This window comes from Girardinichthys multiradiatus, chromosome 7 (assembly GCF_021462225.1).
Source record: "Girardinichthys multiradiatus isolate DD_20200921_A chromosome 7, DD_fGirMul_XY1, whole genome shotgun sequence".
Lineage (NCBI taxonomy): Eukaryota > Metazoa > Chordata > Actinopteri > Cyprinodontiformes > Goodeidae > Girardinichthys > Girardinichthys multiradiatus.
Window position 1 is genome coordinate 27287439 of NC_061800.1, and position 18150 is coordinate 27305588.

Sequence of the window (18150 nt, forward strand, 5' to 3'; positions counted from 1 at the left end):
TAATGGCTTTGGTTTGTGTTGCTATTAGTAAACTTGAGAAAAGTGCTACAGTGCCATTAGATGTGGGAAAGGACAGGATTGATCTTTTATTTTGTGTTCCAGGTCATTTCACCCCTAACCAAGGTTATTATCATTAACGAAAACTAACGAAATAACAAAAACTAGAAGTAAAAAAACATTTTCATTGACTGAAATAAAAGTAAAAATGAGACTTTGCAAAAAAAAAAAAACGAAAACTAACTGAAACTGTAATGAGTGTTCACAAAACTAACTAAAATTAACTGAATTTATAGAGATAATGTGCTTAGTTTTTGTTTGTGTGTCTCATGCATAAGCATGAAGTCTAGTCTCGGGTTGTTGGTTTTTTTTTTTTCTTTTGCTGTGCAGCATTACGCCAGCAGATGGCGGGTATGTCAGTCAAGTCATCTGAGCGGTCCGTCCACAACTAGCGTCATGTCAGTAAAACTCGGTGCCAGAGTCCAAATTGGGATTACTTTGAATATGACTGCCTTTCAGATAAAACCAAGAGTGTCTTGTTGTGTTGGTGACCAGACGTCCCCAATTTAGACGACCTGTACCCGGCTAAAGCTGTCCCCAGAAAGTCCCCGATTTTAGCGTTTTGTGAATGAGAAATATTGTGTGTAGACTTACTACGGAAGCCGGGGGCAGAAAGCCTGAGTGAGCATGTCGCGTTGCTGTTAACGTTACATACAGAGTAAAAGAAGAAGAGCTGAGGGCGCCACTCTGGACTGGGCTGATCCTGGCCGTGATGAAGGTTTGTTTCACGATAGGAAACGTTACTAGTGTTTTCAACATTCAAAAAACTTGTAAAACAAAATAAACAAATGTCTTGGATGTGTTTTGCTTTACTAAAGATGAGGACGCCAATGCTAATAAACCAAGTTTTTATGAACGAAAAGAACAGCAAATAGGAAGACAAAAGCACATCTCCCTGATTTGTGAAATTGGAGCTACAGTGTCAACAAGAATTTGTCCAAAATAAGATGTTTTAGACTTGATTGGTGACCTTTAGTTTATATTTTATGAGTTAGTTATTAGTTGTTTTGCTAATTTATTATAGTGATTTGTGCACTCAGGCTGAAGGGTGTTTTCCACTCAGTTTGGACAAATGAAAGTTACTGAAAAAGTCAGTAACAGGGAAAGTGAATGAGGCAAGAACTGCATGAACCGAGAATGATGAGAGGGGAGAGATAATCAGTTGGTTAGATGTGCATTTCTTCTGTTGTATGAGCCTGTAGCTCCAAGTAAAAATGTTTTTTCTTTTTGCTAAATATGGCAATTTTGGTATTTCATCAACTGAGGTAAATAGTTAAATAATTAAAGAAAAGTTAATATTTAAGGATTATTCTAGTTTCCTATTTTCTACAAATATCCAACTACTAAAGGTTATCAGAAACAAAAATCTACTTTATTTATTTAATCTATTTTATTTGTTAAATTGTAATTTAACAAATAAAATGTTTTTGGAGAGGATTGTTATTATATTATGTCTCTTTTAGAATAGTGAACGTCTGATAGAAGAGGAGAGAGGAGGAAAATAGAAAGACTGAAAGAAAGAAAGAAGAGTAAAGCTAAGAGCAGGGAAAGAGCCGATGACTGTTAGAAAAAGGAGGAGAATAAAGAAGACAGACATTACTACTGCTATTTATTTGTTTTATTACTCTGCTAACAACAGTGTGGATAGACTTCCCTGCTATTACACTTGAGTTTTATAGTTTAATTATGAATAAATATTTTAGAATAAATGAAACTGTAACTGTACCAATGTTTTCATTATATCTTGATAACATTTATTTCTTTTAATCTCTGAGCTGGAAATGTCCCCGGATTTGATTTCAGAAAAAAGACTAAAACTATAACTGAAACTAATAAAAACTAAATAAACAAACAAACACATGCTAAAAACAAATAAAAACTAAAATAGAATTGAAAATGTGAAGTCAAAACTAAATAAAAATAAAAACTAATGAAAATTGTAAAACTACCTTGCTGTAAACAAACTAGTTCATACCAATGTACTAAAAGCATAACATTGTTCATTGTAGTTACATATTTTTGTGAATTGTGGAGACAGATTTCATAAAAAATCTAAGATCCTATGATCTGACAAGTTTGTTTTAGAAACTATTCCCATCAATTTTGGTTCTGTATCCTGTCTGGGCCCCTTGACACGTATAAAATAGATGGATAATGACCCCTTATCAAACCAAAATACCACACCACATTTTATCTTTAAAGCACGTTAAGAAAAAAAAAAGGTTGACCAAAGTAGAATACATTAAGCCAAGCATAAAAGACACAGAACTGATTAAAAGCAGGGTTACAGGCAAATAAAACAAAAAAACTAAAGTTAAATCACATATAAAAGTACTTAGTGACCTCCTGGTGATTGATATTTCTTCTCAGAGTCACATAACTACATTTTGTTAAAGTAAACTTTAAGTACCTTTTAAAAAAATTACTTTAAATTGTTAGTTGTCAAAGTGAGTGCAAAACATCACTCTGATAGTGAAAATACATCCTACGGTAATTTGGGAAGGAAGCACATAAAATCGTTCAGGTCTATATTGGGTTTAGAAAATATGAGAAATACATTTCTAAAAACACTTAATGTATCAATATTATACAAAAAAAACAATCAAAATGTAAGTTTTATCTTTGCTTTAAAGGGTTAAACAGCATACTTGGCTCTTCAGTCTTTTCTTTGGGCCGAGACCTTCGTGTGGCTCGTTTAAAAGTCCTTCCCCCTCGCTGTGAGGCTGTGAGGCTGTGTGGCTGTGCCCCGTGTTTACACCTGGTCACCGCCGCTGTGAAACGTCTGACCGCAGAACAATGAACAGCCAGCTGGTCCATCTATTATTGTTTGTTGAGGTTCACCTTAACAACTGCACCCCCCCACCCCTCCCATGAGTAATTACACAATAACGAGCCTTTGACCTTTGATTACACATTGGAAAAAAACTTTAAGGGTAATATTGTCAATGTGTGTGTGTATTGATCAGAACCTTAATTACAACTAAATACCTTGACAATCCAGTGGTGGGTGGCTTTCCTGTGTGCAAGAGGTCAGCCGTGGAGTAATAAATTAAAACATGGGACAAAAAGATAAGAGTACTCTCATCGTGAAGTAGATTTATTCTGGCCCACCATTATGTGTGATATTTAAATTAGCTTGATATTTAAAGACATGACTGCTTCTGTGAGGACCAACAATGAAACAGACTTGCCTGTTCAACTCATTAATAATAAGCTTTAACTAAATCATAGCCAGCAGTTCAGTCTATTGCTTGGTTTTCACCATTCCACCATCAGTGATAATGAGTAATGATTCGTTCTAACATTTTAGATTTTCTCAGAGCCTATAGCATGCTTTATTAAAGACAAATAGGTAGAAAACTAATTAAGCTGACCAAATAGGAATGACGGCATGCCCAAGTGCCAGAGCCAAGTAAGGGTTTGAAAAATGGCTCCTCTGCAATTTCAATTAATCAGTTGTATTTTGCTTAATTTTGTTTGACGTTGGCAGACGAAACGTCCTCCGGGAGTATCTGTCCTTTGACCGCTAATGCTTTGGTAATTCTTCCATCAGTAGAATCCATGATTGAAACAGTTCGTGTGTGCATGCCTAAGAATATATGTGTGCACATGTATTTCAGGGAGACTTTGCATGCAGGTTTTATCCTGCAGTCCGTGATGAGTATGGAGGCAGAGCCCACACAACTGAGTGTGAAAGCTGATTAACCTTACAGTGACTCCAGAAACATGTGACCGCCACCATTTCCTCTCCTCTTCAACCTATAGCCCAGGAAAGAGATGTTGAACCTAACCTCTGCAGCAGTGATGAATTAACAATAGAACAATTCAGTGTCCCAGTAATTACAAAACACTTTGGACAAGGCAACATTTTTCAGCTCTGCCACACAGGTTTTGTTGGCATTGGTGGATTTCACCTGGCTCTTTGCTCTCCCTAACTTTGTTTTCTCTGACGCAGATTAGATCTGCCACCCCATTACAGATTCATTTTCCTAATTTTTCATGTCTGCGCCGCGCCCCATCTGCACAGGGCTGATAATTGTGGGGACCAGCCCTGGTGATTAACATCAGCAGAATTAATTACGCCCGCCATTAAGGCTCCAGGTTTCACACAATGATCAAGAGAAATTAACTTTCTCCCAGGCCCCTAAATCATCTCACCTTCAAGTGGAGTGATGGCAAAGAGACAGGCCCGGAGTCCTGGACCCCGAACAGCACCTTCTTAACCAAACATGAGGTGTGCATCCTATCTCTTATCAAAGAGATTACAGCTGCAGCTGATGGGTATCAATTACGCCACCTTATGCGATGGGATGAGCGAGGGGTGTCCAGAGTCTGGTGACTAATGAGCCTGGGTTGCCACCCTGCAGCTGGAGACTAAAGAACGGACGGTTTCTTTGACCCAAGAGTACCCACCAGATGCTAAAAGCCTTGGTTTACTGGCCAGCCACACAGATATACTGTATCTGCACCAGATTCTATTTGTGTACTAGGCTGACTCTGTGGTCTTACATGCGAAAAACTGCTGGATTATTTTGGTTATGCTAGTCTGGGTAGTTTCAGCCCACCACTGTGACCTAGTTTGTTGGGTTAGATATGAGGAGGCTCATCATTCTTCAAAGACTACCATTTTAAACTATAGACCAAATACTAATTATTTAATTATAATTTCTGCATGAAGCAGCAATACTCTAGGTTTTTCTCCTTCCTAACATAGTATCTGTTTATTGGAAACTTTTTTAACTTTAACAGCTATTTTGTAAAGATTTGTTTCACACAAACGCTGTTGACAATTATTTGTCCCTCTGCCAATATGGTGGAATATCTCATGATGCATTGTGAAAAACCTAGCAACTTTTTTCTGGTGTTATTGGGGACTGACTTAAAAGTGTGTATTGTTTGTATATTTTCAATGAGCAGTAGGTATAGTGGTGGGCCCCTCCCACATCCAAAAGTATTCAAAGGCGGCCTAGTCCTCGCGCAGCAGTCCCTTCTAGCTGGAAAAAGAGCCCCTCTACACCCCTGGCTGTCCCCTAACAGCAAGGATCCAATATAAATAATACATTATCTTTGTCTAAAATAAATCACTACGCTAAAATAAATCCCTGCAGTTCTTTCACCTTTTTTGTTTTAGATAAAAAAGGCAAAGAAAAGAAGGTAAAAAAATGTTACGTTTAAGATTTATTGCTTCAAAACATAACGGTTTTTTAAACCATGAAGTTATGTGGTTTAAGACCAAACCAGAATTGAAAAAACTAAACTAAAACAAAACGAAATAAAACAACAATAATAATAATAATAACAACATTAATAATAATAGCTACTTTCCTTATTGAGGAGTTGGCAAAAGTGTTAGAAGGATTTAAATTAATACAATGACCAAAGATTTGTTCATAAAGTGAGTTGACCTCCTAGGTTATTTCTTAATCCAAGTGATGGGTTTAAACTGTTGGAACAGAGTTTGGGTAGTTTTAACCACATATTGGGTTAAAATGTATGAGCTGGCTAGACAGGATTAGGATGAGAGAAAAGACAAGAAAAAGCCTCATCATTCTTCTCAGAACACCAACTGTACAATGACCTGATCAGATGTCACGCAATTTCGTAAACAGGATAAAATAGAAAATGATAAGATTTAAAAATATAATAATTCAGTTTAAGTTGTGGTGATGACTGGTATTCACTTAAGATAGCATTAACATTAGCCTTTTACCTAGTTCATGCAATTGCTTATAAAGTCAATATAGACAGGCCATTTTTTATATAGGTTTATATACTGTGTATATAAATGCATAATGAAGTCTGTCTTGCAAGGCATTCTTAAATTAAGCAATTCTTAAGACCCAGAAATGAAGGCAAGGACTTAAAGCTTGCAATCAAGCAATTTAGAGTTGCCCCTGTTGGGTTAATGGAGTCCATTATCAAAGATTTTTGTTTGACAAAACTTATATAAACAAATTGTTAATGTGACAGAAGTTTCGGTACTTGACAGAAAAAAGAAATGCTGACAGATTGAGAGACAAACCATTTGTAAGCACAGTAAGAATACTGTAACTGGCTAAATGTTGGCCGCTACTGTCGCTATAGTTGGCATCTGTTTCAAAGCTTCGTTTAGGGACTAAACTGTAGGGCTGTTTCAATGTTTTATGAGTCTGAATTGCATTTGATCATTGACCATTTAAAATATAAAATACTTGCACTGATTAAACCTGATGTGGGTCACTCTGCGCTGAATGGACCCTCTTTTAAGTGCTGTTTGTGAAGCACCAGAAAATGGAGCATTTTCATTGGTTTTTGGCATTTAGAACAAAATATATTTAGATAAGCATAGGGAAACAGTTGGTGATTGTGAAACCTTTGCTCTAATTATGAAAACAAAAAAACTGTGATTCTTGGGTTCCCTAAACATCCTGTTAAAATCTTATTTCCTCTCATTCTCTCATTCTTGTAAACCTCGTGTTGTGTATCTTCTCATCTTATAAGCTGTATCATTACACCATTTATGGATTTTGTTCTCCAAATTGAATTGTTTGTCTACAAAGGTGTTGTTAGACGTTATGAGTTTGCTTACTTTATTTTTTTCTAATAATTTCGATTGCAGAAGTAAACTAAAAGTAAAAATAATTCAAGGCTGCATGGTTAGTAGCACTGTTCCCTCACAGAAACAAACTCTTTCCTTTTAAAGTTTTCATGTTCTTCCCATATGTGCACAAGTTCTCTCCGGGTACTCCGGCTTCTTCTCACCATCCAGTAACATCCAGGTACGTTGCACCTCTGACCCATTGACCACTGGAGATGGCAACCAGCCGCAGCCCATTATCCTGCAAGTTGAGACAGAAAATCTGTGGACTGATAAAATTATTGCTTTTATACAGTTATTACTAGTGAAGGTAATAATCTAAGTTTTTGGTTTTTCTTTTTAAACCACTCTTTGGTAGATGAGACGGGCGCATTAACAAAGACAATCTCTGTCGTGTGGACATCGGCCCATTTCACACATTGATCTAGCTGTGTTGAAGTGAACCGAGACAGAACTGATTACTGGCTTCAGCCATGAGTAGTTCTATCAGAATCATCAATGCTTCTGAACAGAACAGGTTTGAAAAAGATCGCTGGGCTTCGGTGCTTAGAAGCACTTAGACAGGGGTTATATTTTTATTTAACTCTTATAAGTCTAACCAAAACGTTATGAGGAAAAATTGTTTTTTTATGTCAAAAAAGCCCTATTAGATGGTATAAGTAATTTTTTTAGACAATGGTGGGTCACTGAGCAGCTGTACATATTGCATGTGTGCCTCAGTAACATAAAGCAATGTGTTTGTAAACTATGCTAATGGAGAGGACCTCATGTCCCCCACAGCAGGGAGGACCGTCGTAACGTCAGAAGAAGACAAGCAAATTCCATTTGTATCATATTGACTTGTCAGGGTTAAGCAGTATGAGTAGGAGGAAGGAGTAAGAGGTGAAAACTCTCCAGCGTTCTCAGCCATTAGTTTATTAAACTCAGAGAAGAAGTCATGAAAGGGTGGGGGACGATGGTGAACATGAACTGGAACAAGAAAAGACAGAAAGGTTCTGCTCTGATAGAACCACAGCTCTGTTCTCCAGACTGAGTCCTGTTGTGATAGCAATCACGAAGAGCAGACATGCGTTTGTTTGGGGAGGGTTCAGCTCTCTGCTCTCGTTTAGGATGATTTGATTTAGCTCCACAGGATCTAATTAAGATCCAGTCCAAAGCTCTTCAGAGTTGCAGCAGTCATATTGTGAACGTCAGGCTTTGAAAAATGGCCACGAGCGATTAAACCTGTTAATGTGTGTGTTTTTTCATGAAAAGGCACCACAATGATAGAATGATAGCTGTCAATAGATATGTGGCAATAAAACTGACAATTGTTAGGCAGGAGGATCATATAAATTTAAATGATAGGAACGTGCAAAGGAGGGCTGTAAAATAAAAACAGAAACAGTAGCAACTTTGCCAAGTTAACTTAAACAAAAGTGCAAAAAGCAAAAGAGAAAAAAAATCAGTGTGTGCGTAGCCCGAGGTTCATCCCATGGCGGTTGTCACAGTGCTTCTTTTTCCCTCTAATTAGCTGTTGCAGCTTTGCTTGAATTTGGTGTATAATCCCCTGGATGAGGTGCAGTCAGCATCTTTTCCTTTTCCTAAAAGCATGAGAGGTGCAGTATCATCAACTCTATCTTCTCTCCAACACCGCCTCTGGATGATTTAATAAGGTTAAAAGACTAGTCAGCAATTACCCCCCGCTCAGTGGAGGAAAACTCTGAACACTCAATTGCATTACAGCTGTAGATAAATGCCAGACACCACATCCACAAAGAAAGTGGCTATCTCCGCTTTTAAATAGCTTTTTTAGTTGCAGGGAACCTGATGGGCTATAGGACTTCTGTTAACAAGTTTTATTATTTTTAATTCCCTGAGAGTGTTGGTGTCTCTGCGTCTGAACCTGGTAATGGTCCGAGTGAGACAGTCCAGAGAGTGTCATGGAGTGACATTTATTGCCTCTGCTGTGTGGAAACAGGTAAGCAGAGCACACCATCTACAAAGTACTCCCCTTTGACACCGGCACTCTACAAATCAGGGCTGAAATGGGGGTTGCAGGGACACAGAGGTCCTTCAGAGTTCCACCATGACCCAGGAATGCAAAGGAGCAAAGACAGAACAAGCAGACATCTGGGATTTGTCTGGCACCGCGTTTGATTTCACTAACTACATTTACAGAGAGCAGCGATGTGTCCAGTCATTGCCTGTCCCACAAAACTTACAACACACTCACTTAAAAAGTAATAAAAGTTTTTAACTGGGTTATCCTCGGCAACCGCAAGACGAGCTGAAGAGTCGCGTGGTGTGGGGTATCGGCTCCATTGAAATTAGCCCTCCTTGTTGCTCCCATTAGATAATACTTCCTGTATTAGTGGGGCAGCAGTGATAGCGGGCAGATTTACAGCTCTCCGCGGCCGGCGGCTCACTCGGACATGGGTCGGGCTCATTAGACGGAGGATGTCATCACTCCACGCCACCGCTGCATGTAACATGTCACACACATCCTCCAAAAGGCCAGCCTTTTGTCCACCTCCGTCCACGACATCCTCTAAATCTGTCACTGCCACCTGGACTGGGGACATGTCTCCGCGGCAACCCCTCTCTGGCTTTGTAAGGTGGACATCGAGGGACATTCGCAGGTGGAAGCACAAAGCAGCCAGTCTGCTTTATGTGTGGACGGATGAGTGGGGACAGGTGCCAGCCCATCCACATGGGGCGAGGTGTGGGCGTGACGCTCATTGCAGACCCAACTCTGTACATGGCCCAGATAAGCAGAACACGATGCGATAAGGGAGCATTGCTGAATACAGCAAAGCACTGCAGATACTCTGATGCCGCCACCAGATCAAGCAGCCTGCATTTGCTGTCTAAACATTTACACCACTGTACAGCCATGAGAGTAAGAGTTTAATGAACTACTTGGTGCTGTGCTTTAATCATTACAGGAGAAGGTTTCTGATGCCAAATGTTTTGTACCCAGTGTTTTTGCTGTAATTAAGCAAAGCAACTAAAGGGTAATTGTTTTAAGTGAATTTCTGTGAATATGTACGGTGAATAAGTGAATATGCAGTTCATGTCTTACTCGCGGTAAATAACTGTTTTGGCATCTTCATTTGGTATAAATCCAGATTAGGGAATTTTGAGATTGAAGCTAACAACTAAAATAAGGTCAATACCAAAGCGGGAGTCTACCATCTTAAAACAACTTAAATCTCAAAACCATCCTAGCCTTTAATAGTAAATCTGTTTTATTAATCTTGAAACAGTGATCATGTTTGCACTGGACAGCTTCTGAGACGCAGATTGTTTCAGATTACAGACTAGTTGGATCTGGAGGCTGAATCTAATAGCTAGTCCGAAAGGGACCAAGACCACAGGAGACTTCTACCTCCTTAAAACCCCTCAAAGCTAAAAAATGCCATGCTTTTTATGTGATATCTACTCTATGAACCTTTAGACCACCTTCGTGTTTGCATTAGACTGTTATTTTTGGGGATGGTAATAATTTACACAGGAAATTTTACCAGGAAGTGGTGCCCCACTAAATTCCTCCTGATTGAAACAAGAACTGTACTGAGCACCAAACATGTAAACCAGAGTAACAGTCTAATATAAAAGTCAAGCATTGTAAAACGCAAACGTATTACAGCCGGGAATGCACAGGGTGACTGTGGCTCAACAGGTAGGAGTAGTCGTTTTGCAACTGGAAAGTTGCAGGTTTGATTCCAGCTTCCTCTTCTGCCCCTGGGTAAGGCACTTTACCCAATGTTGCCTACAAGTTTGTGTTTTGGTGTGTGAATGTCTCTGAGTGCAACTAGGTGAATGTGGCTCTCGAGTAAAACGCTTTGAGTGGTCACTATGGCTGGAAAAGCACTGTGTAAATATAAACAAATAAAGTAAAAATGTTTAAAATACAAGCTTTATCCCATGTGCTAATGTGAAATATAAAGTGAAAGAGGTAGAGTGAAATTTCTGTCATATAGTCAATTTAGTAAATTTTTGGCTCACTGATGAACTGTTGTGTTAACCAGTGAGCCAAGTTGTGTTAAATGCAGAATACAAAAGTGATCAAGAATGGACAATGTGAAAGGGAAATCAGTGGCGCTGTTTTGGGTGGTGAGACCTCAAAATAAATTCTGTTCAGGGTCTACAACAGCCTTGAATTCGCTCTAATAGCAATTCAGGTGAGCTGCATTTTTCTATTTATACTACCTTGTTTTTCTATTGGGTAATTACTATGTTCTGTTTCAGTACATGTTTCTAACAGGAAGATCATTTTTGGCACACCGTATCCTACTTCCATCTCCTTTAAAAATAACCAACAGCTTCTTTGTAACTAATGGCCCAATGCAAATCTGGCTGTGGTTGCAAAGTTTGTCAGACAGCATTGACATAAACAGCTACAGCATTTTCGTTACTGGAGTTGTTTTAAGGTAACAGAAGTCTCCTTCGGTCTTGGCCATTTTTAGACTAGTCAATAGCACGCACCTCCAAAATCAACTAATCTTGACTTATACTAAATAAAGATAAGACAAGAAGTATCTCCTGCAAGTAAGATATTACCTGCTCACAACCATTTAACATAACCTCATTTCAAAATTAAACTAAAACTAAACTAACCCTTTAAGGCGAGAGTGAGAGGTCAGTGAAGTTAATAGTTCATGATGTAAGCCCATGTACACCAAGATAAAAAGAAAACTGCACGATTTCTTGAGACTTTTCCTCAGACAAGTACAAGAAGTAAACAGTGAGCTTAAAGATCAACATCAGGCCTAAGGCTCCCTCCAAAGTTGAATTTAAGCACTGCATGTGAATTCTGAAAGATATTGCAAAGCACCCCTTTGTCTTGGCCAGCATCACAATCAGCAATAAAGGTATTCAAGACACAAAAAGATATATGATGTCTTGAATCTTCAGGGACTTCAGGGAAAAGAATGACAGTAATTATTTTTTTAGTTTAAAAAATAAAACATAGATGAGGCTTTTTCTTGGACGCTCTACAAACCTAGTTTACATATTTTTTCTTTTCAGGGCATAATGAAAACTGTTTTCAATAACGTCCACCCACTGAAAGTAATCATAATCTAACTAGGTAAAAGACCGTGGAGTATTTGCTTCAGTCGACTTGCAAAATGACCCATGCCAGCAATGGCTATTATACTGCATTAGTCTCCGACTCCTGGGACTTTGCAGGCCTTATGCTTAGTCTTCCTTAAACAGACTATCATGTAATTCCCAACATTATGCCATTCCTTTTTCCTCCTTTATATACTTAACTGAATGAGAATTTTTACATGTTAGGAATCCATGCACTGGTTTATAGATTTTTGAACTTGCATATTTGTGAACCTCTCTCTCATTAGGTGCAAAGGTTATAATTCATCACCTTGATAATGATGCAGATTGTATATATCGAGTCCAAGCGGTGGCATCACACCTCATGTTTGCAGAAATGTAGCTGGTCCCTCTCATCATCAACAGCACAATCATTCTTAGAGACTGTAAAGCGCAGGGGAAAGGCAAGGAGTCGACCCTTCAAGATGGATGTGTGTTATTGTTTGTGGGATGACAGTTTGTTTCAATCAGGTCCTCGGTGCTCTAATCCCAGGTAGGGTTTTTAAAGTGCTGAGTCAGTTACCGGCTTATCGATCCATCACGGTGGGTTAGTGGTGGGCAGGTGTACTCCGCAGCTCCCAGGAGACAGAGGAAACACCTGCCCTGTGCTGCTCGGGACTTCATCATCCCACCGTTCCTTTGTCTGGTTCTGCCTGGAGCTCAACGTCGGGCCACAGAAAAATGTGAAAGCAGCACTTTTGTGGTCGTTTGTTGCTCCGTGCACAGGAATTAAGGGACGGCAAAGATGGTTTTCCCCTGCCGACCTCACCTCCTCCCCCCTATCTTATTTCTCACCCAAGAAGAAGGGACACGCATTGAATGGACCGCACACAATTGCCTTTGGGCTGCACAGATCACTACAAGCTCAGACAACTTATAGAGAGTAGTCTTGCAGTGTGGCACAGAGCAACACACTGCACCTTACCCTAATAATACTCATACTAATAAACACACCCAGAGTAATCAAAATGAATACTTCTTTGTCTTACTTGTGTAAAGGTCAATGAATTTCCAAGTTCAGTAGGAGATTCCGTTTTGCTTACTATTACATCTAAGACAAGTGTGCTGTAGAGGGTTGAGGGTCTATGTTTCCCCTGCTGCAGGCAGTCAATTAGTGCCAGAAGGAAACACAGCACTCCTCTGTTGCTCTCTGGTGAGGAGCTGTAAATAAAGACTTTTATTACTACACACTATCTGTGTCTCTTCTCTGGACATCAATAGGCCAGTGCACTGGATGGGTTCCAAGCATAATAAACTCCTCTAGGAGGGGATTAAAAAATGAAAGAAAATGATCTAATTTTTCGATCAATCTTTTATTTTTTTTGTAATTGAATCAGAACCAATCTTCTCAGATGCATCTCTCTAATTCACTTAGAAAATGAAAAAAAGTGCATATAAGTATTTTGTTTCCATCTGGACTGCCACATACTGTTAATGCAACGTAATTTGGTCAGTTTTAATATATCCACTTGTGATTGTTTTCTTAAAAACATAGTACATTTGTTTACACAGAAACATATAAATAAACAGGAATGGCAACAGGTATGGAAACAAGAGAAGCCAACAATGACTGAAAACAAACCAAGAGAATAAATACTGGGAGGAGTGACTACTGGGACTACTAACAAGTGAGTGTGATTAACTGAGTCCAAATTGACACTAACAGAGAATGACTAGAAATTACACAAAAACAATGTAAATATTAAACAGGAACAAAGGAACAAGGTGACCACGTGAAAACACAAGAATGAGTCAACAATCACTAAACAGAACCCACATAACCCAAGTAAGTCTGGGCTCAGAACCAAAGAACAAAACAGGCCCAACCTTCTTTGCAGAGGCAGATAAGGCTACCCAGCAGAGCAGTGAAAAGAAGAACCCATAACATGGACTAAAATGCAAGAATTATTTGAGTTAAATAGATAATATTTATTTAATATATTAACTTATTTCTGCATTCAAAACGTTTATGGGCACTTTTATCAGCAAATTAATTCTACACTTTCTAAATTTTATATTTTTTGTAAAAGTGCATATGTTGCACAATGCTAGCACTAGCTTGTGCTAGCTACTTAGCAGGTAAAAGCCTAATGTTATCTTAAGTGAATAAACCTTTCTTTGTCTGGAATGAGCTAAACTCATTAACACAACCCACTAACAATACCATGATTAGGCATTATAATTTTACCATGTTACTATTTCATTCTGTGGAGGATTTGGTCGGATTGGATCTGAGAAGGCTTCGATTAGTCAACGCAACTTCTGTCATCAACAGCATAAACTCACCATTTAGGTTGAAGCAGACTAGTGAGCTTAACAGCTCATTAGTCATTACTTCACAATGCCCCTGGTTGGGACTTAGAAGTTATAATATATGTCATGTGTCTGTAGATCTGTTTTATATTTCAAAACAAGTCTGTTTGCTCTATTTTTATTTCTATTTCTTAACATTTTAAAGTTTAAAACAAAGGTTAAACCTTATCCAGAGTTCTGGGACTCTGGGGAAAAAAAAACATGATCTATGGTTGGCTATGTTTTAGATTTTCAAGGCAAATCAGTTCAATATATTTAATTTAATGAGTGCATTTAATTATTTCAACTCTTATATCAGTTACAAATACTGGCATCTGAAAAACCAAAACACAGTGCAGCTGAAACCAACTTTAGATTCTGAAAAATTGAATCCTGATTCTATTTATATTTGGTGTGATTTACACTCTGTTTCCTTCACACTAGTGAGCAGGAAACAGATGCCAGGAATTGTTCTGTCCCTGAATTCCTCAGAGAGAAATTCTTGTCAACACCAACGTGTGAGGCTTTCTTTGTACTTGCATGCGAAAAGGTAATAGACAGTGACTAAATTGACTCCCTGGTTTCCCTGCTCCAAATGTCCATTTCCTCACAGTTTTCCACTTGCGTACGTCCGTCCGTCCAAACCCAGGTTAGAGGCGACATGGTTCCCCAGAGGAGCCATGCAGCCAGTCTGTGCTTTGTCAGGACAAGGTCAACCTTAACGCCCTCAGGCACAAATAGCAGGGAGGGAAGGTTGTATTTGAAAGGAGCATTAGGTTCACAACATCATCTCAGCCACAGTATAACAGTAACAAATCCTGCAAATGCTCTTAAAGCTATTAAGCAATACTTTAAATGAATAAATCATTTGCAGACAGCATCCCTCAAAGGAGAATTTTCAATGCAACAGCTATTAGGCCAATAGTAAAAATGCATTCCCTCATAATCATATTAACGACAAAACTAATACAACAGCTTTAATTAGGAATGATTGCACCTAATCAAGTGCCCAGACATTTGACACAAGGGAAAAACAGTAATTTGCTATCAAAGAATTTTGTTTGGCATTTACAAGCTAATATGGTTTGCAACTGGATTGCCAAAGGGTTTCATGGAGCATGGCGCCATCTAGAGGATATTTCAAATTAAATGCAGTTCTGGCACAACTTCGGCTTCAATTTAGCGTGTATAATCCTTGTGTTTCTATTTTTGCTTTTTTATTTGTTTTAGCCTTATTCTGAGGTTTGAATTTGATGAAAGGCTGGTTTATTGATTCTTAGTAATAGCCATGCATAAGCTGTTATGTACTATACTGTAAACAGCACAATGGTAAAGGGGTACAAATACAATTTATTAACCTGTTGTCCAAAGTTCATTTTTATGACATTCAGAAATAATGTTGGTATCAGCCATTTAAAAGGTAAATACAAAGATAGTTATCTGTGATAAAAAGCTAATAAACCAGAGCCAGAAGGAGGCTGTTCAAGCAAGAAATTATCCTTGCTTCAAACAGAAACCTGTTAAAAGTGAAGTGCAGTGGACAGGTTTAAACAAAAGCAAGCAATGGTGTTTACTTCGTTGCGTCTTAAAGTGAAATATGGATCTGGGAATAACTTAAAACTGAACTTAAATATGTTTCTGTGGGAAATTGGAAAATCCATGGGATATGGTTACTACTGTTCAGTGACAAGTCAGCTACTGTAAGAAGAGCTTCAAAATGCAAAAAAGAAGATCAGGAGCTGAACTCAAAAAGAGGGAGATATTTATTGAATGTTTGAATTCAGCACAAAATGTAATTTTCTCCCTGGTCTGAGGATGTTAATCAGGATTTTATTTGCAATACAAACTAGTAATTGCACGTTTGTTTGTGTTTTATTTATTCAAACACAAAAGGAATATGTTCTCAAACAAGCTTTAGCTCTGTTCTCAACACTGCACATGATTGATTTTGAAGTCAGGTTTGGTGTGAACCTCGCTGTCCCACTTGAAATTTTGACCATTGAAGACTTTTCAGCTTATTTTTTCTTTTTTTCTGTGTTACTTTTCATCACATATATTTAAATCTGTGAAACTAATTGTAAAACAAGAAAGATAACCAGAGTAAATACAAAAGGTTTTCAAATGATGATTTCATTTATTAAGGCAAAAAAGCTACCTGGCCTTATGCGGAAAAAGTAATTGCCCCCTAACCCTAATGACTGAATGTGCCTTTTTTGTGATAATTGGCAATAGGTTTTCTAAATTGTGGAATAATTTCAGTCTACCCTTATATGCAGACTGACCGTGTAAGGTCACAACACAGCACTTCAATCTATTTTAAGTCTGGACTTTGACTAGACCACTCCAAAACCTTCATTATTTTTTTTTTCAGCCATTCAGAGGGAGACTTGTTGGTGTTCTTTGAATCTCTGTCCTGCCTAAATGTGGTTGAGGTTAAACTCAGATGATTCGACATTCTTCTTCAGGATTTTCTGTTAGAGAGCACCAATTACAGTAAGTTGTCCAGGTCTTGAAGTAGCAAAGCAGACACAGACCATTGTTGTCCAGCGTTTGCTTTTCAGTCCACAGAGTAGGTTTCTCAAGGTTTTGGGAACGATCAAGATGTTTGCAAACATCAGGTGGTCTTTTGTGTTCTTTTTAGTCAGCAGTGGTTGTGAATCATAAAACACTGATCTTAACTAGAGCAGGTGAGGCCTGCGGTGCTTTGGATGTTGTTTTGGGTTCTTTGACCTCTGACCTCTTAGATGAGTCATCAATGCACTTATTTGGTAGGTCAGACATTATGGAAAGGGTTCACCACTGTTCCCTACTGTTCACTGGCATCTTAAAGCCTTAGAGATGGCTCTGTAAAACATACCAGACTGATGGATGTCCATGAATTGGTTTCTAATTTTCTCAGGTTTTTAGAATGGGGTATATTGTGTTGCTTTCTGAGATCTTTTATCATACTTCATGTTGTCAGACAGGTTCTATTTAAGTGTTTTTTTATTCTAAAATTCTGGCAATAATTAGGCCAGGACTTGGCGAGTGAAAAGGGAACTCAAGGGAATTCATGTGTTAACGAGGTAGTTGTTTTCACATAGGGCGTAGCTTTTTTCTCTTAATAAATTAACTAGTTATTTGAAAGCTGCTCTTGTGTTTAGTCAGGTGATCTTGGTGTGATATTAAGATTTGTTTAAAGATCTGGAACATTTAAGCATGACAAAATAGCAAAAAGAAAAAAAAAGTGACTTCTAAATATACAGCAATAACAAATAAAACCATATTTTTACTGCAGTTTCTAAGTATGCTGGTACTTGGAAACCTTAGCATTGCTTGCTAGAAAAGGTTTCAGTATTACTCCTGAGGAGAATGATGATTTGGTGCCACCTACTGTTGGATTATTTTCTCTGTCTACAAACTGTAAAGCAATCAGAAGAGTATTTGTGTCAGCACAAAGACCAGCTCCACTGATTTCCACCTTTTCCTCCTGATAAGTCTGAAGGGGAAAAGGTTACAATCACCTTACAGACATTTTGCAGCCACTGGCTCCTCCCTCTAATGATTTACTGCACTTGATTTTCTTTTTTTGCTGACATGGTTCTCTATAGATGGCTGAGCAGATTTATAGCAAACCATAATTTGGTGGCATAAAATAGGAATAAAACCAGTGTTAATTATTTAATCGTGGTTCTGCAGTAAGTGCTGCCTTTCGGCCCAGAGAAGGATGTCATCCCTTTCTATCTCAGTGGGACATTATATCACTCATTTGTTGCTGATGAAAATTACAGCCAAGTCCGAGACTGCAGGGTTTTATGGTAAACTGGGGCGGAGAAGACTTTTATGACCATAATTAACCAACAATTTTGGTCATTTTATATTTTATTTAATGCAAATGAGCTGCTAATTGAACCCAAATCCCACCTCTGAACACTGCGGATACCCATTTTTGTTGAGTATGGTATTACAACGGTAGTTGCATGATTTAGAAAAGTAAAATCATCTACAGCTGTTTTTGTAAAATGTTTTCTGAAAGTCAAAAGCAGCCTCCACAAGAATGCTGCATGGAATTGTCCGTGTCCAGCAGAGATATGTGGGACCGGTGATGTATCTTTGTGTCAGGGGGCAGTTAGGCATAAAGACTGAGG